The following is a 27,191-nucleotide window of genomic DNA, read 5'->3' on the forward strand; positions in this document are numbered from 1 at the left end:
GGACATGCTGGATAGTTATTTCAGAATTGCCCTTCAATGACCATGGAGAGTCACATCAACAGTGAAATGAAAGGGACATCCTCCACCTTGGGGTATGTCATTGGATCTATGTTATCTTTGCTGGAGATTTGAAAACAATGTATTATTTTTTATTTTAACTTGCATTCTCTAATACAATAGTGGGATGAGCATATTTTCATATAAAGCAGTTTCATTTTTTTGTGTGAAATGCTTGCTCAGACCAGTATCACATTTTGAAATTAATTTTTAAGAACTCTTCAAATATTAAGGACATTAATACTTGATACACTTGATACTTGAAGAAAGTTTTCAATTTTTTAAAATTTTATTTCCGAATTTATATTTTATATTACCTTATTTTATGACTTCTGGGTGTGATATAGAAATTAGTTATGAGTAGTGGCAGAGACTGTTTTTATGTTAGTTAGTGACCTGTGTGATATCCACCATTAAAACAAAATTTCCCTCTGAGTCTAGGTAAATTATACATATCTTGTGTAGTGTGTTTCTTTTATTTTAATAATGAGAAATGTACAATATTTTATTTTATTTGACTTCTGGTGCTGGAAACTTCACAGTCGATAGTCAATCAAATTTATATTTGCTGCCATTGTTAATTTATTGTCCACTTTACACTGCTTTCACTTCAGATCCAAATTTTATTTTGACAGTCTGAAACAATGCTATGTATAAAAATGAGTTTGTAGATATATATGTATATATAGATATTTAAATAGATACATGTCTGCATATTGGTATATGTATAGGCAGAAGAAGAAGAGAGTGGGCGAGACAGAGACAGAGGGAATAGGTTGCAAGCAGTCTTTAGTTATTAACCTATACAGAGATTCCAAAAATTTTGTCTTTCTTGTAATTAGAGCGATATATATTCTGGTTATGTGTTTCTACATAATAACTGCCATAAAACTTAATGGCTTAAAATAATATATTATTATCTTTAATGATTTTGGAGATTGATGGGCCAAACTAGATGGTTGTCATTTGGAGTCCCTCATATAGTGGCAGTTCGATGGTCGCTGAGATTGGCATCATCAAGAAGCTTCTTCACTTTCTTTCACTTAGACTGAGATGGCTGAACTAAAGGGGAGGAATCGAAATCTATCTTTCCATTGATAATCTGTCCTTCCATGTGACCTCTCCATGAGACTATCTTGATCTTCCTCACACACTGGCAGTTTCAGAAAAATTGTTGTGTGTTTTTTTTGTTTGTTTGTTTACATAGTGGGTTAGAACTTCAAAATATTCTAGGAGAGAAACATAGACCTTGATTATTATGGATGGGATCTTCAAAGGATTTGTGACCATCTTTCATTCTCAGAAGCCATGGATCATAACAGCATGTTACAATGAATAAAATTGCTTAAATTTATATATGTATATATATATATATGCACACACACATATATATATATGTGAAATATATGATGGAATATACATAAAATGGAATATGATAACATATATAAATATATACAATTATTTACATGTACTATTCACTATTCATTATAATGAGGACATTTTATTTCTCTTACCTGATTTCTTCCTCACAACTCTACCACATAGTTGTTATAATTCATTTTTTTTTTTAACATATTTGTAAATAGACACGGAGTAATTGCTGTGACTCAGTGATATCGGAGCTATTTATCCAGGGAATTTCTAGGATGATGTGAATATATAAAAGAGGGGGCTCAGGAGGAAATATAACAAAATGATCATAGGCTTATAGAATTATAGCAATTTTGAGCTAGGCAGACATTTGGGGATTATCTTTAATGTCATTTTTTGCATGATAAAGACATTGATTTTCAGAAAAATTAGGAATTTAATGCTACGAAGTCCAGCGATTGTAGCTTGACAGACCTGGCATGTAATCCTGGCTCTGCCCTTACATTCCGAACACTGTCAGCTGTGGAACCCCTGAACACTGTCAGCGAGTTTCTTCATCTGTACCATAGTTATCTGTTCAGTCTTGTAAACTGCCTCAACACTTAGAGGCTTAAAACAATACAAATGTGTTATATATCAGGATTCTACAGGTTGTCTGGGAGCTTTTTCTGACACTTTTACCTGAGTTCTCTCAGTTGACTGATCCTGAGCTCAGTTGAGACAGTTGAGTTGTCAGGAATCTTTCTGCGAAAGCTTTCATCTCAAGCTTCCTCACTGCGTGCTAATGACGCTATGATAGAGGCAGGAGGCAGAAAAATTATAGGTAGAAAATGGTGGGTCCCCGACAAAACCCCACTGGTCCGAAGTGAGAACTTAGATTCCTGTTTTCCCTCTCAAATGTTCCCTTTTCCAAAACCACCTATGGCCTGCCCACCGCCCCCGTCCTGGGCCTGTAAAAACCCCAGAACTCAGCCAGCAGAGAGGAGAAGCAGCTGGACATGAGAGACTACAGCCGGACGTCGGAGAGATGCAGCTTGACTTCAGAGGGACAGCTTGATGAGTGTAACTTTAGAGAAGAATAGGACTGGAGGGGAAGATTACCTTTCAGCCCCGTCCCCTTTCCAGCTCTTCTTCCCACTGAGAGCCACCTCCATTGGCAATAAAATCCCCCACATTTGACATCTTTCGATTTGTTCATGCGACCTCATTTCTTCTAAATGCCTGACAAGAGCTCAGGTGCCACAAGTGCAGATGCAGAAGGCCGTCACACTGAGCCTTTTCCCTCACAGGTGGAAGGCAGCCCCCTCACGTGAAAAGGCGGAGGGTCCACTGCGCTGTTAATTGTCCATGGATGGCAGAGCTAAATGAGCACTGCAATACTCCCTTTGGGGCTTCAGAGGTCACAGACACTCCCCCGCTCTCTGTTGCAGGGTCCACATGTAGTTTTGCTCTTGCCAGTTCCCCAAATCGCTCCTCCTGGCTCCTCCACCCACTCACCTGCATGCTCCCTCCCACAAGGGGTGAAACACAGTGGATCTGAGTGAGTCGAGTTCACCGCTCCCAGCGCCAAAGGCGATGGCTGGTTCCAGCATTCGTGGACTCCAATTACCCCCTCGGTCCCCTGCATGTTCCCTCTCTTAAAGAGTTGAAAGTTGTGGGCTGGGTGAGAAACCCCTGTCGCAAGTCCCTTGAAGGGGTCAGGGAAATATCCTGCTTCAGTAATCTCAGGGCAGCACTGCACAAAATGCAAAGGCAGAAGTTGCAGTCCTCTTGAGGTCCAAGCTCTGAAACTCACACAATATTGTTTCTGCCACCTTCTACTGATAGAAGCAACACACAAGGCTGGACCACGTTCAGGGTATGAGAAAATAGATTCTAGTTCCTGATGGTGGGATGTGCAAGTAATATGTAGGTATATTTAATCTACCACGAGTCTTAAAAATACCAAATATGAAATATACCTAAAACTAAAAAAAAAAAAAAAAAAAGTGTATGTACAAAACGCTAAATGCAGTACCTAGTACACAATACATTTTCCACAAGTAATGTTTGTTCTATTTAGCATTGCTATTTTTTGAAGATGTCTTGAGATTATACAACCAGTTATTGGCAAATCCGGTTTTTATCAAGTTACATGATACACATTTTTGTATTCGCTATTCTCTAGATAGTGGCTCTAGTTGGCGTGTGATTCAAATTCCACTTCAACGTTAAAACTAATTTAATTTTGGACTACAACCTCCTCTACTCCCATAACTGGCTTTCCCCGTCTCCCTTACTGCTTTTTGTTTTCTCTCTATGGTGTATATCACCACCCAACATAAAGATATGTTTCTTTTATTTCCCCTCATTTATAGAATGTAATATTTGTGAGCATAGTAACTTCTTCTTTTTTTTAATCTCGTGTAACCCCAGAGACCAGAAATTAACTGATACATAAGAGGTGTTCCATGTATGTTGGTGAACAGATGAATGAAGGAATGGTTTCTACTGTTGTGATAACCATAACACATCAGCAAAGAGTAGCACAAGCAATTGAACATGAACTTCATATTGATTTTCTTGTAAACGAACTTAACAAAACTTGTTTAAAGTCAGCTGCTTTTTGAATATTTGGTTTTATTTTGATGAACCATAGAGAATTTCCTGCCCTATCCCCTAAAACGAGCATCAGCTGTATGACATGACATTCATTTTCTATGTTTAAAATATCCCTAAAATGAGTAAAAAAAAAAAAAAAAAAAAAAAAACTTATAATCTCACATAACATTTTTTAATATCATTTTTAGCTCTTGACTGAAGAGCTATTTTGTTCAAGAACCCTACCAATCCCAACACGCCTTCTGAAGTTCACATATAATACTGTGGAATAATGACTATTTTCATCTCTACATAATTATTTAAAGAGACTGAGAAGCATTTAGTTATGGAGAAATGTCTATGAATTATGATAACTCATGCCACAGTGCTCTACAGCCATGTGCCCCTAAAGACCTTTTGGTCAACACTGGGCCACATATATGAAAGTTCTCAAAAGATTATGATAATATATTCTTATAATACATATAATATGTATTTTTACTATACCCTTTCCATGTTTAGATATGTTTAGATACATGTATACTTACCACTGTGTTACACTTGCCAATGTTATTTAGTAGAGTAACATACTATGCAGGTTTGTAGCCTAGGAACAATGTCCTATGCCATGCAGCCTAGGTGCATAGTGGGGTATACCATCTAGATTTGTGTAAATGCATTCTAGGATATTCACACAATGACAAAATTGCCTACAAGGAATTTCACAGAATGCTTTAAGAGATGTATAACTGTACTTGTGTATTGCAGTTAATATGTAAAGCAGAGTGTATTACTTTATTTGAAACTCAAAGTGTAAACCTGTAAGGCTCCACAATGACATGATAAGGTTATATGGCAATAAGACATTATTTGGAAAAAGTTATTTTATTCTGAGTGGGAAATCCTATTGTTACTACAATTTAGATATAAGCTGACTTTTAACACAGAATATGAGACTGCAAAACATATTGTAAAAGCACCCTTACTTTTTTTTTTAAAAATTTGAGACAGAGTCTTACTCTGTTTTCTGGGCTGACGTGCAGTTCCTTGATCTAAGCTCATTACAACATCTGCCTCCCAGGTTCAAGTGATTCTCATGACTCAGCCTCTGGAGTAGCTGGAATAACAGGTGCACACCACCACGCCTGGCTAATTTTTGTGTTTTTGGTAGAGAGGAGGACTTCATCATGCTGACCAGGCTGGTCTAGACCTCCTAGCCTGAATCGATTTGCCTGCCTCAGCCTCCCAAAGTGCGGGGATTACAGGTGTGAGGACAGTGCCCAGACAAAGCACCCTTACTTCTTAATCCCTCTTTTATGAGGTTACTGATACAAGTAAAGATAGTTAACTTCAATAAACATAATAAACACAAACATTAAATGCTTTTTCAAAGTAAAGAGCAGAATGTAATGTAAGTACAAGGTTTTACTTGGCATTTTTGTTTGTTCTTTGTTTTTCTAAAGAGTTTGTTGGGTCCTCGGAAAGTAAAGGGACCTGTTATAGATCATTTTTCTGCCATGATGAATGTTATAAAAATAGTCTTTTCTTTATTTTCCAGTGTATTCATTCTCATCATTTACCTCACTTGATCTAAAAATAGAGCTATGAAGAAAATAAAACAGATATAATTACCTGCATTTTTCAGGTAGAAATGATAAACTTCAGGGAGTTTACATCTCATTTATAGGTCACACAGCTAATATGTAGCTTAGCTAAGATTGGAGTCTGGGTGTTCTAATCTCTAGCCCATGGGTGCTCCTAACATAACCACAATTTCTATATGTTTGAGACTAATAATCTACTATATCATGACATTTTCATGAGAACTTGATTACATAAATCCTAATATTCTCACTTTTCATATGGGAAAATTGAGGCTCTGAAAGCATAAATAGCTTACCCTCAGGTAAGAGAGCTAACATGTGGCAAAGTGAGCAGTTGAACACAAGTTTGTCTAAATATAGCACAGATCATCTTTCCTCTCTGCTGCATGACCTTCCTCAGTATGTTATGTGGATAATATTTCTACTTTTGTTTCTACTGTTTACTAAAACTATTATTGCACTAAGGTTAAGAATTAAAAGTGTATGGAGTTGTTTGTTGCAGTATCTATATATAACTCCCTTACCTGCCATCTCTCTCTCTCTCTCTCTCTCTCAAAAAAACTTTTTAACCACCATGCCAACTGCTACCAAATAAAAAATATCAATGTGCTGTGGTGTCGCTGGCTCTTTCCCAAGTTCAAGGTGCTTACAGTCTTATTCTGAATTAAATTATCTCATTGATTTTTCAAATCCTATAAGATGAAAAGCCAAGGCTGAGAATTCACCAGGGGCGTAATGACTTTAATATGATTTGTGACAGTTCTTCAAATAGAACAGCGAAGATTAGGAATTATTTCCTGTAAAGATGATGCTGATTTCCATCTTTTAAGAAATCTTGCCAGAAGAATAGAAACTATATTCATTCTTCACAAGCCAAAATAACTTTGTCAGATATATATAGGTACTATTTAAAAAAATCATCTTTATGAGAGCTGATTTGTGTAAGAATTAGAAAAAAAAAACTCCATTTATGAATAGTGGCTATCTCAGCTTCATTTAACCAGTTCAAACTCAACTCAAAACAGAATGAGGTAAAGCACCCATAGTTCCATTCTTTTTATTACCTAGGTGCCTGTAGATTGAATTAACGTAGAGATTGGAATAACTGTTTCCCCTAAGGTGTAAAATCTTGTTCTTTAGCAAAAAGTTAGGAATATCTATCTATCTATCTATCTATCTATCTATCTATCTATAATCTATATCTATGTATCTATATATATTTTCCATCTGCTCTCCTTGTTCTAGTAAGTAGTTACCCATGCCATTTTGATAGCACTGAGATTGGTAATCTATTTGTATTATCAGCATAAAAATTTTCTAAAATCCAATTAGAAATAAGATAAAATTTGTTAAGAACTGTTAAAAACATATTTGAAGAATTTTTAAGGCTTTACACTACAGACATAAGGGGAAATGACTAGCATATACCACAATTCAATAAATAATTTTAATTTAAATCTTTATATATCAGTATAATTACTTTAGTATTTGAATAGAACATACATGCTTATCTTCAAAAAATAGGGTGTCTTGAGTTTAAGAAAATTGCAATGTTATGAAAAACAAATGCTTATAAGCTCTCAAGCTTAAAATGTACAACCTGTCTCAATTCTCTGTGTTTTACGTATATGACATTGTTTAGGCCAAACACATCAATTTTCTTTATTTAAGTATATGGAATATTTACTGTCATGTAATTCTTTGACTCCCTTGAGTTTTATCATAATGGCATGTTTATGAATTTTCTACATTAAAGGCAAGATTTTTAAAGTGATCTAATAAGTCTGTAATTATGTATCCTTTATAAATATTTTTGCTTTTCTCTTCAAATTTGAACATGTTCATAATATACCTATATGTAGCTAGAAAATTCCTGATGTGAGTTTATTTTTGTCTCTGCTTTCAGTTGTGCTTGTTAGTAAATTAACATGTAATAGAGTAAATAAAATTTCAAAAATCTCAAAAAAACTCTTTGATCCACAGTAGGTGTAATGAATGATTGCAGTAAAGAGAGAATTCCAAAATCTGATCTGTTCTATTTATTGAATTTGTATTATCTAAATATTTATTTTCATTTATTCCATGCTACCTTTGTATCTTGTAGCATAATATTTCAAAAGTACTTATATTTTTAATGTTGCAATAATATTTTATTAACAGCTTTGTCAATCAGATAAACTTAGAGAAGAAGAACCAGGGGAATCAAAGAAAGAAAGAAGATAAAAGCCTTTTATTTTTTTCTCCTTACTGAAAAACAAACAAACAAAACCAGATGATTCAGGTTAATTTCATTTTGTAATGGCAAATAATTTTTCCATCAGAATGAAGATGAATTTCTTCTTATCATAACATCATTGTAAGTGTTTGTATTTGAGATAATAACAGTTTCAATATTTAATTGCCTTCCTTTGAAATTAGATTTTAAAATTCAAATTTATTAAATTCAACAAAAGTGAAATATAAACATTAATTTACCAAAATATGCAACGGTAATATGACATTTTAGATAGCCACATGATAATCTTTGTGAACTATTTTTCTTCAACATGTGAAAAGAGATTCAGATCTCCTCAAAACAATATTACAACTCCCAAAAGGAATATTCAGGAATGATTCTTAGGTATTTTATAATTGGTAAACAGAGTAAACAAAATCTAAAACTGTCCTGGAGTTATGTTTTATACGCTGTTACTCCCTGGGAATGTAAACAAGTCAATGCATCATTATTTAATGTTTTATTACTTATTAAGTATACTGTCTTAAATATACAATTTACTGAGAGTATGAAAAAATTCAATGCTTTTAACACAATAATAGCTACTTGTGTTCTCTTTCTTTCTATTATTTTATATATTTAAAATATAATGACACATCTTTTTGCATGTGCTTTGGTATGATAATTCAGTGATACAGACTCTACAATTCCCCAGCTAGCGCAAACATCTGCTTTCTTCAGATATAAGAGTAAAATTTTCTGAAATCCTAGATATAAAATATCTTTTAGAGGGAATAGCTTGGACTCTGGTTCCCTTTGTCCCAGTCATATATGTTTAAAGAAGATAAAAAGCAGTTCAGGACAACAAGAGATACATATCAATACTACTATGAGTGTCTATGAGAATCCTTGAGAGATTGAGATTTAATCAGCTACTTCAGAGCCAATGAGAACATGTGAAAAGCTGCAAAGAAGCTCATTTACTTCTCTCAAACAAACTCTAAATCACTGTGCCATAGAAACTGTCATTCCATAATTAGTATTGATACAGACAGGAGGCAGGGAAATAGAGGGTAGAAGAGGGTGGTTCCCTGGCAAAGGTTCCGTTCTCCAGCCTGGATACTGTGGCCTTAAAATGAGAATAGTTATTCCTGTTTTCCTGCCCAAATGTTGCTTTTTCCAAAACCACCCCAGCCTGCCATGCCCCACATCCTGTACCCATAAAAACCCCAAACTCCATTGGCAGAGGAGCAGAGTGGTGTGGCAGTGAAGGAGAGAAGAGAAGAAGTGGTTGAACGTCCAGGAGAGAAGAAGCAACTGCATGTTGGAAACTACAGATAGACACGGCTTAACTTCAGATGGCGTGATTTGGAGAGGACCCCAGCTGGAGATAGCTGGGCTTCAGGAAAAATTCACCTTCTTCCCATACCATCCATCCTCTTTCCAGCTCCCCTTCCACTGAGAACCACTTCCACTGCTTAATAAAATCCTCTGCATTCATCATCTTTCAAACCTGAATGTGACCTGATTCTTCCTGGAGGCCATGTTAGAACCTGGGTACCAAGAGTACAGTATGTAAAAGACTGTCACCTTGACTCTCCACTGAGCTGGTTAATACTTAGCCATCCACAGATGGCACCTGCTAAAAGAGCATTAATTGTAACACACCCGTAGATGCTGCTGTGGGCCTGGAGCCCAAAAGTGCTTGCCATAGCCCTGGCTTCCAGTTGCCTGAGTGCCCCTCCTCCCACAAGGGGTTTGAGCACTGCAGTGGCCAAGTAGGTGAGGCACAAACCTGTCTCAAGTCCCATGAAGGGGCCAAGGAACTCTCCCATCTCAGTATCATCATCAAGGCCAAGATGAGTCATTCCAGTAGACTCATGGCCATAGGAACTGAATTTGAGTGGGCGTATTAGTTTTCTATAAATTTCCTGAGTGAAGAGCCTAAACAACACATACTCATTATAATACAATTCTATAGGATATAATCCAACACGTGTCTCACTGGGAGCTCACTTTTCTGCTCCTGCCTGGAGGAGAGTAAACCACCAACAACCAAAGCACATCAGGGGAAAATTGTTTCTTTCCCTCCTCTCATTGCTCAGCCTCTCAACACTTATTAACAGATTGGACAGTAGGAAATCCTTATTCTTTCCTACCACTTGGGTAAGAACATTTACTACATTATCCCAAAGAGGCTCTTTATAATTTCAAATAAACTTTCAGAGGACTTTGAACCTTTCATGTTGTAAATATCTATGTCTCTGTCAGTATCTTATTCTTGTCATCAAATCTATCCATGACTGTGAAGGGTCTGATGTTTTACTTTGCAAGATAACACGTTATCTAGTCACAGTTTCATGGATGCTGGCAGAAGTCATGAGATTTCCAAGTGAGAGACAAAGAACTTTATTATTTATGGTGTAGTGGGCAGTATGAGCATCATGTTTGCATTGGTGGTCCTTTGTCCCTTCTCCAAGTCCTGTGTGGCAAATGCAGAGGCGGATTGAGGTGAATACAGCATCCACAGTGGGAGCGTATGACAGGTCAGGAACAGAGACTAGAAAGATCTAAATTTTTGGAAGAGGCTGCTAGCAAATTCGCCTAAGCTTCACCCACTAAGGGGGACACTATTTTATAATACTTTTCAGCAAACAAATTTGTTTTTTGCACTATCTTCCAAAGTTGTTTTCAATACTAACATCCTTGAAAAAGTGACAGAACAAAAGCTATTATTTCTTTACTCAAAAGATGTATAGAAACTGGAGAGACCCATAGAGAATTGTCTCTCATAAGTACACCCTGTATCATTAATCACCAGGCTTGTAGTATCGGAGAGTTCTTAAATTCTTCAAACTATGGCTTAAAACCAATGTTTTCACATATTTCTTTCCCTGTGTCTTTTTAGTGACATTGTATCTATTTTTGCCCACTGAATATTCTTTGGATGACTGTTACACCATTTACTCTCTTTATAATTCCTTCTACCTCCATACATTGCCTGTCACTTTATCAGACATTTATAAATTGAGGGTAATAGACCAGTATTTATTTTTCTCATGTGAGCTCTGGCTCTGATCACAGTCATTTTTCTCTAATAGTTTGTAACTGACCTGACTGTCTCTAACTTACTTTTTTTTTTTTTTTATTATACTTTAAGTTCTAGGGTACATGTGCATAACGTTTATATCATGTATAACTCCCCAATGCAATCCCTCCCTCCTCCCCCCTCCCCATGATAGGCCCCAGTGTGTGATGTTCCCCTTCCCGAGTCCAAGTGATCTCATTGTTCAGTTCCCACCTATGAGTGAGAACATGCGGTGTTTGGTTTTCTCTTCTTGTGATAGTTTGCTAAGAATGATGGTTTCCAGCTGCATCCATGTCCCTACAAAGGACGCAAACTCATCCTTTTTGATGGCTGCATAGTATTCCATGGTGTATATGTGCCACATTTTCTTAATCCAGTCTGTCACAGATGGACATTTGGGTTGATTCCAAGTCTTTGCTATTGTGAATAGTGCCGCAATAACATACGTGTGCATGTGTCTTTGTAGTAGAGTAATTTATAATCCTTTGGTAATACCCAGTAGTGAGATGGCTGGGTCATTGTACATCTAGTTCTAGATCCTTGAGGAATCGCCATACTGTTTTCCATAATGGTTGAACTAGTTTACAATCCCACCAACAGTGTAAAAGTGTTCCTATTTCTCCACATCCTCTCCAACATCTATTGTTTCCTGACTTTTTATGATTGCCATTCTAACTGGTGTGAGATGGTATCTCATTGTGGTTTTGATTTGCATTTCTCTGATGGCGAGTGATGACGAGCATTTTTTCATGTGTCTGTTGGCTGTATGGATGTCTTCTTTTGAGAAATGTCTGTTCAAATCCTTTCCCCACTTTTTGATGGGGTTGTTTGTTTTTTTCTTGTATATTTGTTTGAGTTCTTTGTAGATTCTGGATATTAGCCCTTTGAAAGATGAGTAGGTTGCAAAAATGTTCTCCCATTCTGTAGGTTGCCTGTTCACTCTGATGGTAGTTTCTTTTGCTGTGCAAAAGCTCTTTAGTTTAATTAGATCCCATTTGTCAATTTTGGCTTTTGCTGCCGTTGCTTTTGTGTGTTTAGACATGAAGTCCTTGCCCATGCCTATGTCCTGAATGGTACTACCTTTTCTTCTAGGGTTTTATGGTATTAGATCTAACATTTAAGTCTCTAATCCATCTTGAATCAAGGGTATCCAGTTAGGAAAAGAAGAAGTCAAATTGTCCCTGTTTGCAGATGACATGATTGTATATTTAGAAAACCCCATCGTCTCAGCCCAAAATATCCTTAAGCTGATAAGCAACTTCAGCAAAGTCTCAGGATACAAAATTAATGTGCAAAAATCACAAGCATTCTTAGACACCAGTAACAGACAAGCAGAGAGCCAAATCAGGAATGAACTTCCATTCACAATTGCTTCAAAGAGAATAAAATACCTAGGAATCCAGCTTACAAGGGATGTAAAGGACCTCTTCAAGGAGAACTACAAACCACTGCTCAGTGAAATCAAAGAGGACACAAACAAATGGAAGAACATACCATGCTCATGGATAGGAAGAATCAATATCGTGAAAATGGCCATACTGCCCAAGGTTATTTATAGATTCAATGCCATCCCCATCAAGCTACCAATGACTTTCTTCACAGAATTGGAAAAAACTGGCCGGGCGCGGTGGCTCAAGCCTGTAATCCCAGCACTTTGGGAGGCCGAGACGGGTGGATCACGAGGTCAGGAGATCGAGACCATCCTGGCTAACACGGTGAAACCCCGTCTCTACTAAAAATACAAAAACTAGCTGGGCGAGGTGGCGGGCGCCTGTAGTCCCAGCTACTCGGGAGGCTGAGGCAGGAGAATGGCGTAAACCTGGGAGGCGGAGCTTGCAGTGAGCTGAGATCCGGCCACTGCACTCCAGTCCGGGAGACAGAGCGAGACTCCGCCTCAAAAAAAAAAAAAAAAAAAAAAGAATTGGAAAAAACTGCTTTAAAGTTCATATGGAACCAAAAAAGAGCCCGCATTGCCAAGACAATCCTAGGTCAAAAGGACAAAGCTGGAGGCGTCACGCTACCTGACTTCAAACTATACTACAAGGCTACAGTAACCAAAACAGCATGGTACTGGTACCACAACAGAGAAATAGACCAATGGAACAGAACAGAGTCCTCAGAAATAATACCACACATCTACAGCCATCTGATCTTTGACAAACCTGAGAGAAACAAGAAATGGGGAAAGGATTCCCTATTTAATAAATGGTGCTGGGAAAATTGGCTAGCCATAAGTAGAAAGCTGAAACTGGATCCTTTCCTTACCCCTTATACGAAAATTAATTCAAGATGGATTAGAGACTAACTTACTTTTTTAATCCTTCTCTTTGACACTAAGTTATTGACTTTCATTGGTTTCTTGGCCTACATTTTCAGGCTTTATTCTTTGATTACTATTACTTTATTTTCTTTACTCTCTAATACCCTTAGCACTTCTAGAATCACTGCCTTCTCTGGTAGAAGGAGATTTTTATCAGCCAAAGGAAACACAATTAGAGCTATGTTTCCTAATATTATTTATCCCCCATTTTTTTTCCTATAGTAAACAAATGAGTCTGATGCACTTTGATTCCCTTTATACTTGTGAACTATCTTCTCAAGGAGCCCAAATCAGAAATCCTGCTTTTAAATGAAATATTATGCATGTGGGGGTAAATATAGTATTTGAGGGTATGGATTCTGAAGCCTGACTGCCTGGGTTTGAATAGTAACTTATTTAACAGTAGCCTTGGTTGAATTACTTAACTTCTCCCTGTCTTAATTTGTCCATATATAAAGTAGTGTTTTTAAAGGGAATAAATATATTGATATTTGTGACCTATAACATACTATATACTAATTTATCATTTAACACTAATTAATAAAGTACAAAATAAATACTAATATATTACTTCATGCATTGGTTTCTAAATAGTTTTTTTTTATACTGGTTCAGCTTTTATTTTCACGTTTTCTCTTTTACCCTTTAAATAATTATTTTCTTACCCATGGTTCTACACTCCTGGACTATTAGTATATTGAGAGGGGTGCATTAGGTGAATAACACATTGAAGAAAGCCTCTGTGATTACCAAAGACCTTAGACAGGATAACAAGGGAGGTGATTATCTACAGTTACATCTGTAGGGGAAAGGCAGATTCTTGATCTGAGGGTCTTAACAAAGATTTGTTTTCCCAATAAAAATATTAATAGGCACAATACATATATTTATATATGTCAATGTATGTGCCTGGCATTCCGATGTTCATTACAAGTTTGTTTTAAAAATAGTTCCAAGTGACTCTCTTCCTAAAATGTCAAAACAATTGAGTTGGGACGATGAAAAAAAAAGTTAGAAGTTGTATGGACTATTATATGGGAAAAATAAGCAATTGAATATTTTCATTCTATTTATAAGTACACTAAGGACAAATTTAAGAGACAGAGAGAGATGGGGAGAGATAAATAAAGAAAGGAAGACAGGGAAAAGAAAAAGAGAGCAAGAAAAAGCAGGGAGGGAGAGAGAATGGATTTATATAAATTGAAAAACCTAATGCTGGTTAGTAAGGTGTTATGCCTCATTTGGTCAAATTTATAGATTACAATTCTTTCATCGATGCTTTCATTTATTCACTAGAATGTGGTCTAAAACTGTTGAATTGAGGAATGAAGAAGTTTGTTCTGGAAACAAATGGTTATAGCATTATTTTGTTTACTTTCTAAAGATATTTTATAAGTTTTTGGTTGTAATTTACGTTGTGAATCAAAAATGAGGTAAACAGTTCCATAAAAAGTTAAGCATATCCCTTTAATACTTTTGCTCAGTGAATAATGCTTCAAATGTGTAGTTCCCTTTAAGGGGATATTTATTCCTATCTTTCAATATGTGCTGGGTCAAGTATGAGAATAGCACCAAATTCCAACAGTATTCTCTTCCAGAGCATTTTGTCAACATATTGTGATTCATCTCATTCTCCCTCCTTTGACAACTGCTGATGTATATGCCTCATATCCACTTATGTTCTGTAAGGCACCTGAAGACTTGTTTCATGTCTACTTCATCTTGGAAACCTCTGCCAATAGCTGTCATAATATCTTTTATTTGTTATACTTTAAATTCTGGGATACATATGCAGAACGTGCAGGTTTGTTACATAGGTATAAATGTGCCATGGTGGTCTGCTGCACCCATCAACACATCATCTGCATTAGATATTTGTCCTAATGCTATTCCTCCCGTAGCCCCCCACCCCCCGACAGGCCCTGGTCTATGATGTTCCCCTCCCTGTGTCCATGTGTTCTCATTGCTCAACTCCCACTTATGAGTGAGAACATGTGATGTTTGGTTTTCTGTTCCTGTGTTAGTTTGCTGAGAATGATGGTTTCCAGCTTCATCCATGTCACTGCGAAGGACATGAACTCATTATTTTTTATGACTGCATAGTATTCCATCATGTATATGTGCCACATTTTCTTCATTCAGTCCGTGACTGATGGACACTTGGGGTGGTTCCAAGTCTTTGCTATTGTGAACAGCAATAAACATACGTGTCATAATATATTTTATACTGCATACTCAGAAAGTATATGTGAAATGAAAAGCGTATCAGAATATATATGGTGGTAAATGGTTAGTACAAGGTAGACCAAGTTGTAATGATCAAAGAGGCCGGCCGCTATGTAAAAGTCAAATATAAATGTTATAACAAATGACTTATTTTATTGAATTAGTTTTATGAGAACTTGAAACATATAGCAACTAAATATAGCAAGCTATTTTACTAAACATAGTAAGATATTTTACTAAATGTAAAATATATAGTAACTATAGTAAGCTATTTTTATAGAATATGAAAATCAAAATTTTCCTGATTTTAAATAAGCCAGGAATACTTGTTTTCCTTTCCAAATCACAAATTAATGACTAATTTATTTTAATAAGATAGAATTTATAAGATAGTTATCTTTTATCCTACCCCAAATACTGGCACTGTGGGGTAGAAAATAATTTTCTTATGACATATAGCAAGTCAAAATTCTTGTAGAATAATTAATGTTTCCCTCTTTTTGTTGTAACTTAAGTAGTTTGCCTTGGAAATTTAAGAGCCTAGGCCTGGTGACAGTACTTCCAGTCTATTTTTTTATTTTTTTAAATGAAGAAAGAGTTATCACTAAGTTAATAGCCAAGAAGCATTTCAAAGCCATGGCACAATTGCCCAATATATGAACTAATGTTCTTATTTATAGTGCTTTCTCATCAATTACATTTAAACACTAATGCCTTGCCTATCGTTGAGAAAATGTGTTTATTTTAAAATATGACTTAATAGTTAGTTTTTAAAAAAAAAAAAAATAGGGATATAATTTCAAGCCAGAAAGCAAATATTTAGCATTCTTGCCTAGAATATTCTATTTACATTTCATCACATGTAACACTAATACTACATTTTGACCTGCTTAGTGAAAGTAAAGCCACGATTTCTGATGAAGAACATATCTGAAATACTTAAACCATTTTCACAAAGTATCTACATATTTCAGTGTTAAATTTCATTTGAAAAATCCACTTATAGATGTGTTGACTCTCCAAGAACAAGAGTAAAATCTGGAAGTCCTGAACTAATTTGCAATCTTGAGGCTATAAGAAATTTTAGTAGAAATAAGCCAATAAGATCAAAATGTTAATTATTAAAAGGTCATATTTATATGGGAATGTTACACACCTTCTTCTTCAAGTAATCAAAGCTTAAAATGGGAGTCTCTGGAAAACTAAAACAGAACATGATTCAGATACTGTAAGTCAAAAGTCAGATAAACACTTCTGGCCCTTGTAGAGAGAAATCATTGCTTTGAAAAATCAAGGACAAAGAGATAAGCTTAAATAGAAGCCAAAAATAATGATATTCCATGAATCATGGTTCCTGTGATAAAACCTGAGAAGCCAAAGGCAAGAATTATTTTGAAGTCCCAGTTTTCTCACAGTCATAAGGCTTAACATAATGCAAATCCTGTGGGATAACATAACTTATAACATATCTAACTGGATTGCAAACTGGATTCACCTTCACAAAACAGAAAATTAAAATAAAATATCCTACATAGTATTTGGTTGCCTGTGGAATTCTACATAATACTGAAATTTAATCTCAAACCAAACATGCAGATGAAGAACAGGAAAGGTGAAATTTTTAACTATTAGGAAATAGTTATCATCTAATATGTATTTTGTTATGATTAATTTCTGTAATAATCTTTTGATGAATATAAGCACTTGTAAAAGTTATGATCTAATGTGATAAATATGGTCCTAAACTAAAATGTTATATTAACTATTTTAATAGATACTATGAATAAGACAACTTATGCATCTCTTTTAAAACACTCATATTTATTAACATATTATTTTCAAAAATTACTTTTTTTATTCCTATCATACATAGAATGATGGTAAAAACAGTATATCTAATCATATTTTTCTGATATTTGTTAAATTTCTATTCCACTAAATTTTCTGCAATTCCCAAGGGCAAATGCTAAAGAGAAAGTGTTAATTAGGTAGGAAGTTAAAAAAAAAATCATCTGGCTGATTAAGCAAGGGAACATCACAAGAGACTGAAGGTAGCTAACAAAAAGCTTTTGTCTTTTTAATTCTGGCTGTGGAGGAGAAACCAGTGCAAGTACTCTAAGGTATCAGATGCAAGCAATTTGGGGAAATAAATCTGATAACTTTTATTTAGATTGTCAAAAATCAGACATAGAGAAGACACTCTCCCCACAGCATTTAAAGATGCAAAAGAACAAAAGCTTTAGAAGTTCTGACAATATTCTGATCTAGAAGTTGTGATGATGCAGATGAGATATAATTATTACATCATCATTAACGTGGACTTTAAAATTTTAGAAAAACTTTCAATAAACCACGATTACAGGAAACAATGACTAGGAAATCATGATTCATTATAAAAATATCCCATATTCCAGCCTTCACTAATTTTGACTAATTTTGGTCATAGGAAAAAAATATCACTTAAAAATCGATTTAACCATTACTTCCCTGTCATCCTTTCTTAAGTTTTCCTTAACGAATTCTGGTACCTTTCAGGAACACTCACCAGAAAGCAGCCACATAGTTAATGCTTTTGTGGCAGAGAAAAATCAAAAGTATTAGCCCTTAGTCCTTGCTGTGGCAAATTCAGAATTGACGTTACCACATAACACAGTTACCAGAAGAGGTCACTTGTTTCCAATAACTCTTACATAACTAACACAACATACGTGTGGTGATGAACTGGAAGCAACTGTGTAACAAACTCTGGATGAAAAGATAGAAGATAGTTATTTGATAATTGAAGTGTAGATCTTAATTTTAACAAGATTCCTCATAGTAAATGTTTATGTAGAATGTCATTTTATAGAGTTTCCTTTCTACTATATTTTTATATTGTTGCTCAGATCAATAATTCCTTCATTTATTCATTCATTTTAATTGAAATCATATTTATGGAATGCCAGTGAGGTACCGTGTAATGGCTGCTGTGCATCACTCAGTTTTTCACAATAAAAATGATGCTTTCAGGCATCTCAAAAATAGGTCGATAAATAAATAGTAAATATTAAAATCATTTCATCCATTTTTGTATTCATGGGTAGTAACTGTGTAGAATCTTTTTATTTTTACATATACAAATAGTATTAACATTTATTTGATTATGAATTTGAATGCATGCCTATTTAAAGCTGCACTTTTTTCTCATATTAAGTTTCTGACTCTTGTGTATGTCGTGGGAAGCTATTCTACTTGGCATCTGTCAAGCAAGTGGTATCTATTGCCTGTCACCAGGAGGAGAGGCCCGAATACCTTTTCTCATTGCATCTTGGTATTGGAGTCCTCAAGGAAAACATAATTCAGTCAAGCACTGGACTGAACAAAGTTTTACTCACATAGAGAAAAGACAGAGCAAGATCAGCTTTAGTAGTGAGTGTCAGTCCTCCATGGCCAGAGGGCCTCTTCCAGCAGCTGACTCAAGGCCATTGGTCTGCACACATCCCTCTTCTGTTGAAAAAACAAAAGACCTTATCACCATGCCTTCCTCACAGGGGACAAATGTAGCAGTAGTGTTGGCCAGGTGCCATATGACAAAAAGCAAGTCCAGCACAGACTAAATCTCTTAGTAAGAAAGAATCAAAGCCCAAAGCCCATTCTTTTATTATTATTATTATTATTATACTTTAAGTTCTGGGATACATGTGCAGAACGTGCAGATTTGTTGCATAGGTATACACGTGCCATGGTGGTTTGCTGCACCCATCAACCCGTCATCTACATTAGGTATTTCTCCTAATGTTATCCATCCTCTAGCCCCCCACCTACCAACAGGCCCTGGTGTGTGATGTTCCCCTCCCTGTGTCCATGTGTTCTCATTGTTCAACTCCCACTTATGTGCAGTGTTTGGTTTTCTGTTCCTGTGTTAGTTTGCTATGAATTAGATCATTAAAGACTTAAACGTAAGACCTAAAAGCATAAAATCCCTAGAAGAAAACCTAGGCAATACCACTCAGGATATAGGCATGGGCCAAAGCTCATTCTTACACAGTTGGATGGGGTTCTGAAGCCTCCATGTACAAGTCTACCTTTTCTAACAGCATCATTCCCTATTATTTCATTTCGTTATCATAAGAGCCTCTCTGATCTCTCACTAACATGGTGGCCTCATGTTACCCTAAATTCTTATTTTTTTTTTTTCCTTGGCCAGTGGACATCTTTTCTTGAGATTACCTATACTGTCCTTTTGTATTTTAATGAGGTCTAGGTATGATATCACTCAGCTTTCTTGTATTTATCTATAGCGATTACTTGGAAATGCTGCCATTTTGAGATTATATCCCTATTTGCATCTATATTTTATAGAAGGAATTATCATCTGCCCGTTCTAGCATAAATTAATACTTTCCCCCGTGGAAAGACTTTGTTCCAGCTAAGTAGTTGACCTTGTTGTGCCCAAAGATATCATGGATATTTCTACTCCTGTGTTTTTAATACATGTGTCAGAGCTGCCTGAAATAACCTTTCTATATAGCTACATAAATGATTAAAGTTCCATAAACCTAAGTCATGGGGCTTTCCCCTTAACAGCATAAAGCTATTTCTGTTGCTTCTTTAGAATTTTCAATATAGTTTTTTGTCTCTCGATAAACCTGTCTTGTAGGTTTATTGCTGTCTCTATGGCTTTGGTTCTTGCTGGACTAAGAATTCCTTCAGGTCAGTCGTTTTTTATTATTTTTTGAATCTCAATGTCTAGCTCAGCACTAGACTCACAAAAGCTACAACCTCCTAAAAAAGATCATGGTGTATTAAATTGGCTTCATTTATTTATCAATTTTTTTCTTATTGCTATCCTTTAGAAATAGAGTAATAAATAGAATGTTTTTATGTGGAGTTACATTTACTCATTATGTTTCAACTTGGTTTAAATCTATTGCTTATCTAGTACTTTCAAAGTCTTGGGTGAAGACGATGTATTACAGCAATGATGTGTCAGAAGGGCATCCTCATAAAAGGCCCTGGTGATATGAGAGAAGTAGTCGAAGATTTTGGAAGGAGAGCTGCATGAGCACAAGTATAATGACACACTAGCAATTTGGCTTAAGTTTGGCTTTGCCTCACCATGAGGGATTTGAAATTTGGATGAAGCATGTGAAAGGCCTCCTCTTGCTCTGACTCTACATAGCATTAATCTCTAGAATACATACAGCTTTAACTATTTTCCCTCATGCACACTGGTCATACATGTCTATGTGTCTAAATATTGCTGACCTAACTGGGTTGTAATAATCTTGAAGATACCCTTTGGTTGTTTGGTTCTTAAGGGATTATACAGCAGTTTTGTATATATTTCCAGTTAATACTTTCTAAAATAGAGTGAAAGATTTTACCCCATATTTCTCCTATGCAAAAACTAAGTTCTTAGAATGGTGTCTGCCATATTGATGGGTGTGCAGGTGGAAACAAGAGGAAGAAAACTTGAATTAAAATGTGAAATGTGTGGTGTCAGAGCTTCACCATTTAAGAGCTGGATAATCTTGAGTGAGTGCATTTCTCTATAAGTGTAGAAAACAATAAATACGTGCCCTATACATTTTCCAGGTTTGTTATAAGATCAAATGGGAGCATGGATGGGATGATTATATTAAGTTTATATTGTGATTTTATTTAGTTGAAACAATTAGCTGATGATTGTTCAAATTATTCTTCTTTAAAATATCTAAATTTCTGCACTTCCAGATCACTTGTGTGAATCTGTTTGAAGCTGAGCAATGCAACTTTCTATTTAGAGAAATTACTTTAGACTTTAAAAAATCTTAATGTAAACATGAATTTACTTTTTTCTTCACCTTTACCTACATACTTCCTTAAGACATTAAAACATATTATTTAGTAACAGATTAAAAATTTTTTCCATATATTTGGATTGAAAACTACATATCTATTTGTATTACTCCATTTTCGCACAGCTATAAAAAAACTACCTGAGACTGGGTAATTTATGAAGAAAAGAGGTATAATTGACTCACAGTTCTGCAGGCTGTATAGGAAACATGGCTGGGCGGCCTCAGGAAACATACAATCATGGTGGAAGGGTGAAGGGGAAGCAAGCATGTCTTTACCATGGGAGAGAAACAGAGAGAGAGAGTGATGGTGGAAGTGCTACACACTTTCAAGCAACCAGATCTCGTGAGAACTCACTCAGTATCACAAGAACAGCAAGGGAGAAATTCTCCCCCCATGATCCAATCAATGTCTCTCACTTCCCTCCTTCAATAGTGGGGATTACAGTTCAACATGAGATTTGGGTGAGGACACGGAGCCAAATCATATCACTATTGCAGTGGTTGTTAAATTTTTAGCATCCTTCAGCTGGAGGGCTTTTAAAAGTGATTATAAGGCCCCTCCACAAATTTCTGATTCTGAAGCTTGGGGTAAGGCTCAAGAATTTTAATTTTAGCAAATTGCCAGAAATTTGGCAATTTGTGCTGGTATGGGACCACATTTGAGAATCATCAGTCTGTAGTAGTCTCCCTATAATTGACTTCTCTGAGATTAATTTCTCATCCTTTTGATCTATAATCTCCATATCTCTGTCCTATATTTTAAAATTATTCTTTCCTTAAATTATTTTATATAGCTATATTTTATCCTATTATCATGTGAAATTTGAAACCATACTACGACTATGATGCAACAAAACAATAGAAACTCATGAAAAGTTTGGCCTTGTCTTCATTTTCGTAACTCAAAAAATTGAGCTACTAGCTTTTCTCTGTTGTCACACACCCAAATTCAGATGCAACTCCATTTGTCAGGACCTGATTTTGCTTTCAAGAAGTGATAATATAATTGGGGACCAATATCTATGTTTGATAAGAGAAGCAATAGCTATGCTACTGCAGAGTGAGTAAATTGGATGAATTATATGTTAGGGATAGTGTGAACCGTAGTAGGGGTGAGTTTGAAGATAATCAGGAAAGAGTTGGCCTGTTCAGCAACTATGTCTTAAAGGTATAATTCTGATATACTTTAAATAGATGATTTCTGCTTTATTTCAAAATATAAAAAGGGTACTGACATAAAACAAGAAACAATTTGTAAGGATCACTAAATATAACATTAATTATGACTCTGAACTTCAGAAGCAATTCTGAATAGACAGTTTATAATTAAGAAAGGGCACTTTTATCCAGAAGAACAGTTGATTGCAAAACCAACAATGACCTAATAGGTAATTCATTCTTTGTCTTTTTTCTTTTCTTTTCTTTTTTTTTTTTTGAGATGGAGTCTCGCTCTGTCGCCCAGGCTGGAGTGCAGTGGCCGGATCTCAGCTCTCTGCAAGCTCCGCCTCCCGGGTTTAGGCCATTCTCCTGCCTCAGCCTCCCAAGCAGCTGAGACTGCAGGCGCCCGCCACCTCGCCCGGCTAGGTTTTTTTTTGTATTTTTTAGTACAGACGGGGTTTCACCGTGTTAGCCAGTATGTTCTCGATCTCCTGACCTCGTGATCCGCCCGTCTCGGCCTCCCAGAGTGCTGGGATTACAGGCTTGAGCCACCGCGCCCGGCCGTCTTTTTTCTTATACATTCAGAAAAGGCATTTTCTATTTTGCTGTGAAAAAGAAATGCACAGTACAAGAAAAAGGCATGATTAGCAGTTAATTTAAATTAACTGAAGTGTATTAGTCCTAGTCAAGTGAGCAGTTTTATTTTTGTTGCTGTCTTTAGCAATCACACATGTATGAGTCATTTAAAAGCCAGTCTGGTTGGTTCAGTGCATGCTGTTTTATTGTATTTTTTCTTTGCCAGTGTGCACATTTACCCATAAATGGTTCACATCTGTTCTTTGTAATTTAGTGATTATGTGAAGGCCTCTGTGTCCTCCCCATTTATTTTAAACAGAAAAAGGAAAGCTTAATTTGCATGCAATTTAAGGAATAATCTAGATTTTTGAGGTTCTTTGATTACTTACAGAATCTCCCTACAAGTGGATATCAAATCTTAAAAAAAATGATAAACATTTGAAATATGTTAAAGTTATTTTCTATCATCATTTGAATTTAGGTTATATAATTTGATGGATGATCCCTGATTTTTTTTCAAGCTATTGCCATCACTTGACCATTTTGCTTTCTAGCCAAAGATAGACCAGTTCATTGGAATAAGCATGTGTCTCAGTCTCAGGACAGACCCTCTTTACATCTGTTGTCTTAATGGAAGTATTAGTTTTCTTTATTTTTTTTTTTTTCATTCTGAAAATTGTACACAATTGGGTGACCAATTATATGTTTGTTCTGGGTTATGAGGCATGACTGTTGAATAAATAAGGCAAGGCATTAGATAATATGATCTCACATCCCTGTGGAAGAAGTCTTAATATAGGTGGCTGCTAACTTTAAATTTGTAGGTATCAGAGTAAAACTTTAGGAACTAATCTGTGGTTTAAAAACACAGTAATTATAGGACATTCTGTTGTATTTTAGATTATATTTTAAGTTAATATATTTGTATAGTCTGGTGCATTTAATTTATTTGTTATGGTGCAAAATAAAATACGAATCAATTTGTTCCATTGTCACTTTTGGATAAATGCTCTTGCACCACTGTGACCAAGGGTACTTTTTTCTTTTTAGACTTACTAATAGCATCTAGTCTTTCTGACTGTAGGTATTCAATATATACTTTGTTGATTTCTATCTGGCTCATATATTCAGAGACCTGTGATAAATTTTAATTTTATTTGAGTTAGAGAGCCAGGTGCTTGATAGAGGTGAAATCACCCTTAAAAATGTGTGGAAACTACTTGCCTAGCATTATGAACAATTCTATGTTTTAGCTGAAATGCTGGATTTCCTACTGAGAACTCTAGGCAGCAAGAAGTCTCTGTGTCAATATCCTATACTTGCTTTAGTTGATAAGGTTACAGAGAGATTTGGTGCTGTGAGAAATATGAATTGAAACTGAAACTGAGGATAAGAAAAGGAATTGACCTTCTGACTATGATCATGTTTCAATGTTCTTTCTGTGGGTTTTTTTTTGGTCCCAAAAATGAGATCAGTACTATCCAAGCTGCATAATAGGTAATAAATGATTTTATAGAGAGACTTTGGTTATTATAACCAAAAGAATTAAAAAAAATCTCAACACATATTCTGCTTATGCAACCTGTAGTTTTCTGCTTACATATAAAAAAGACACTTATCTGATTTCAGTAAAGCATTCAGTGAGAACTACAGCTGATTCAAATGTCAAAGAGTGTCATTTTCTTAGGAGTTATTCATAGCAATGGAAAGAGTACATTATACTTACTTAAAGGACTTTCAGCCAATACTCATTAAGTCTTACTGTGTAGATAGATATGGTATTATTCTTAGAACTACCAGTGTTATAGATATTATTAACTATCCATTTCACAAATTATAAATAATGGCAAATAACTCTAAGATTTCAGACTGTGTACTTTAACAGACATAGACACATTTGAGTGACTCTAAGAGATATTTATTCTACAGATAGAGCAATCAAACTTAAATGCAGGCATATTTTTAAGATCACCTAGAGCGTCAGAGTTTCTTAGGCTTCCAGAATAACTTTAAGTGATTTCTAAGAAAATTCAGTGCAAGAGTCTTTATATGTGGTTATTTTTAATTGACAAAATAAATCGAGTTGAGAGGCTGTGTATATTTGTAGTGTATGCACTTTTGCTCACATGCCTATGTTAGGGCAATGCTAAGAAAAATAGTTATGTATAAACTTAATATAAAATGATGTTATGTGTATGCTGAAAATTGGTTCCTTGCCATTATTGATTACATGAAATCATTGACAAAAACGATGTCTATTCATAAAAATAAAATGGAGAGTGAGAGAGAATGAGAATAAATATCATTCTGTCTTATTTATTGCTTTAAGATTTAATTCCTAAGGTATTTTTGCACTATACTTAATAACATTATTATTGGACCATCCTAAGTCATAATTGATAAATACAGCAAAAGTTAAAGGATTAAGTTGATTTAATATTTATCTGTCAAGAGAAAAACGTGTTTGTAATGGGAGGCCAGAAATTTTTACACTTGAATTACTCTTGGGAAGTCCTGTATTTGGAAGAAATAAGCAGATAAACAGTGTTAAAATAATTAATTTAAAGGCTCAGATGGCTCCAATGTGTTGGGTTCCTAGGTAGGGAAACTGAAGTCTGAGGTAAACAGTAAAACAAGACTTAAGCTTAACCAATCAGAAACTGTCCACTAATCTCTTAACTAGGGACTTCCTGCTGGATCCAACCCAAATAAGGCAAACACCGAGCTGTAGCCAATCAAATGTTTCCTTTGCTTCTGTGTACAACCTATAAAAGCCTTCTGCGCATTCTGTTAAAATAGAAATCTCTGAACCTCTTTTGTTTTGTTTTTGTTTTTTGTTTTGTTTTGTTTTCTTGAGGAAAGGTCTCACTATCTTGCTCAGGCTGAGGTGCAGTGGCATGATCATGGCTCACTGCTGTCTTGACCTTCTGGGCCCGAGTGATCTTCCCACCTCAGCCTCCCAAGTAGCTGGGACTCCAGGCACACAGCACCATGTCCAGCTAATTTTGTTTATTATGAGGATAGGTGGGGCCTCCCTATTTCCTAGGCTGGTCTCAACCTCCTGGGCTCAAGAGATTCTCCTGTCTCAGCCCCCCAAAGTTCTAGGATTACATGTGTGAGCCAAGGCATCTGGCCACCTATTCCAGTTTGAGTGCTGCTTGATCATCAATTATTTAATGCTCTAATTAACTCTGTTAAATTTGTTTTGTTTACAGATTTAACAGTGGAAACTATTCACACATTTTTTAAAGGTAAGACTATAAAAGTTCCGAATGAGAAAATATGGGAGAGTGAAGGAAGCAGAGGGGAAATCCCCACAAACCCTGAGTGATATATGGAAGATGATGTAGACATCACTTCCCCAAAATCCCATAATCCCATAATCCCATAATCCCAGAGAACAGAGGGTTGAATGGAAATATAAAATGTTAAAAATAAACAGCCTACCTCTAAATTTCCTGTTAAATTTTCTATAGAGCCAAGCAAATGAAACACATACACACACACACACACAAACACAAACACCCATTAAACACAATAACTGAACACTTTTGAGAAAATAGATACATCTTGAAAACTTTTTAAGTGCCAAATTCTGCATTTAGGCTTCTGCCAGGTAAAATCTAAGCTAATTGAGTAGATGTCAGCTGCTACAGAACATTCTAAATTAATTTTCTATGCATCCTAAAAAATGATTTGTTAACTTCTGTTTTGAAATATTTGCTTTCAGCTTACTATAGTTAGCTTATAAGAGTGTTACAATTTATTGAAGTTTGATATGAAAAATATGTCAGGTACCTATCAGATATCTGAGGGTTGTACACACATTATACTTTCTCTCATAATCTAGATAATTAAAAAAGAAACATTTTATTATCCAGGTACACAGGATTGTTAATAGTTTCATTATGGATTCAAATTTATTATTGTTTGGGAACAACTGTTTATAATATTTATAATTTTCTACAAATAAATATAAAAATAAGCAGAATTGCTTATGTTTTACTTTATTGGTCTTATTCATAAAGCTATCACTCTGTTGTAAAAAAAAAAAAAGCAGCAATCAAACAAACCAAAGCAACCAACCAAACAAAATCTTATATCTACTTCCAGTAAAGATGGAAAAAGCCCACTTCACCCTACTATTGTCACTAATTTCAACTAAAATTTATGA

At 35.4% G+C, this 27,191-nt stretch overlaps 1 protein-coding gene and 1 long non-coding RNA gene across 2 annotated transcripts in view; one reads left to right on the top strand and one right to left on the bottom strand.

The window, feature by feature from the left end:
• PCDH15 (protocadherin related 15) overlaps positions 1–27,191 on the top strand; it is a 1,849,154-nt gene that overhangs the window by 236,909 nt on the left and 1,585,054 nt on the right. The window lies entirely within an intron of this gene.
• Positions 5,010–25,997, bottom strand: LOC117085901. The gene is made up of 2 exons (XR_004438121.1): positions 25,968–25,997; positions 5,010–5,108 (listed from the first exon to the last, which is right to left on the bottom strand). It is a non-coding gene; the product is annotated as an uncharacterized LOC117085901 (long non-coding RNA).

The sequence above is a fragment of the Trachypithecus francoisi genome, unplaced genomic scaffold, assembly GCF_009764315.1.
Source record: "Trachypithecus francoisi isolate TF-2019V2 unplaced genomic scaffold, Tfra_2.0 Contig00586, whole genome shotgun sequence".
NCBI classification, from domain to species: domain Eukaryota; kingdom Metazoa; phylum Chordata; class Mammalia; order Primates; family Cercopithecidae; genus Trachypithecus; species Trachypithecus francoisi.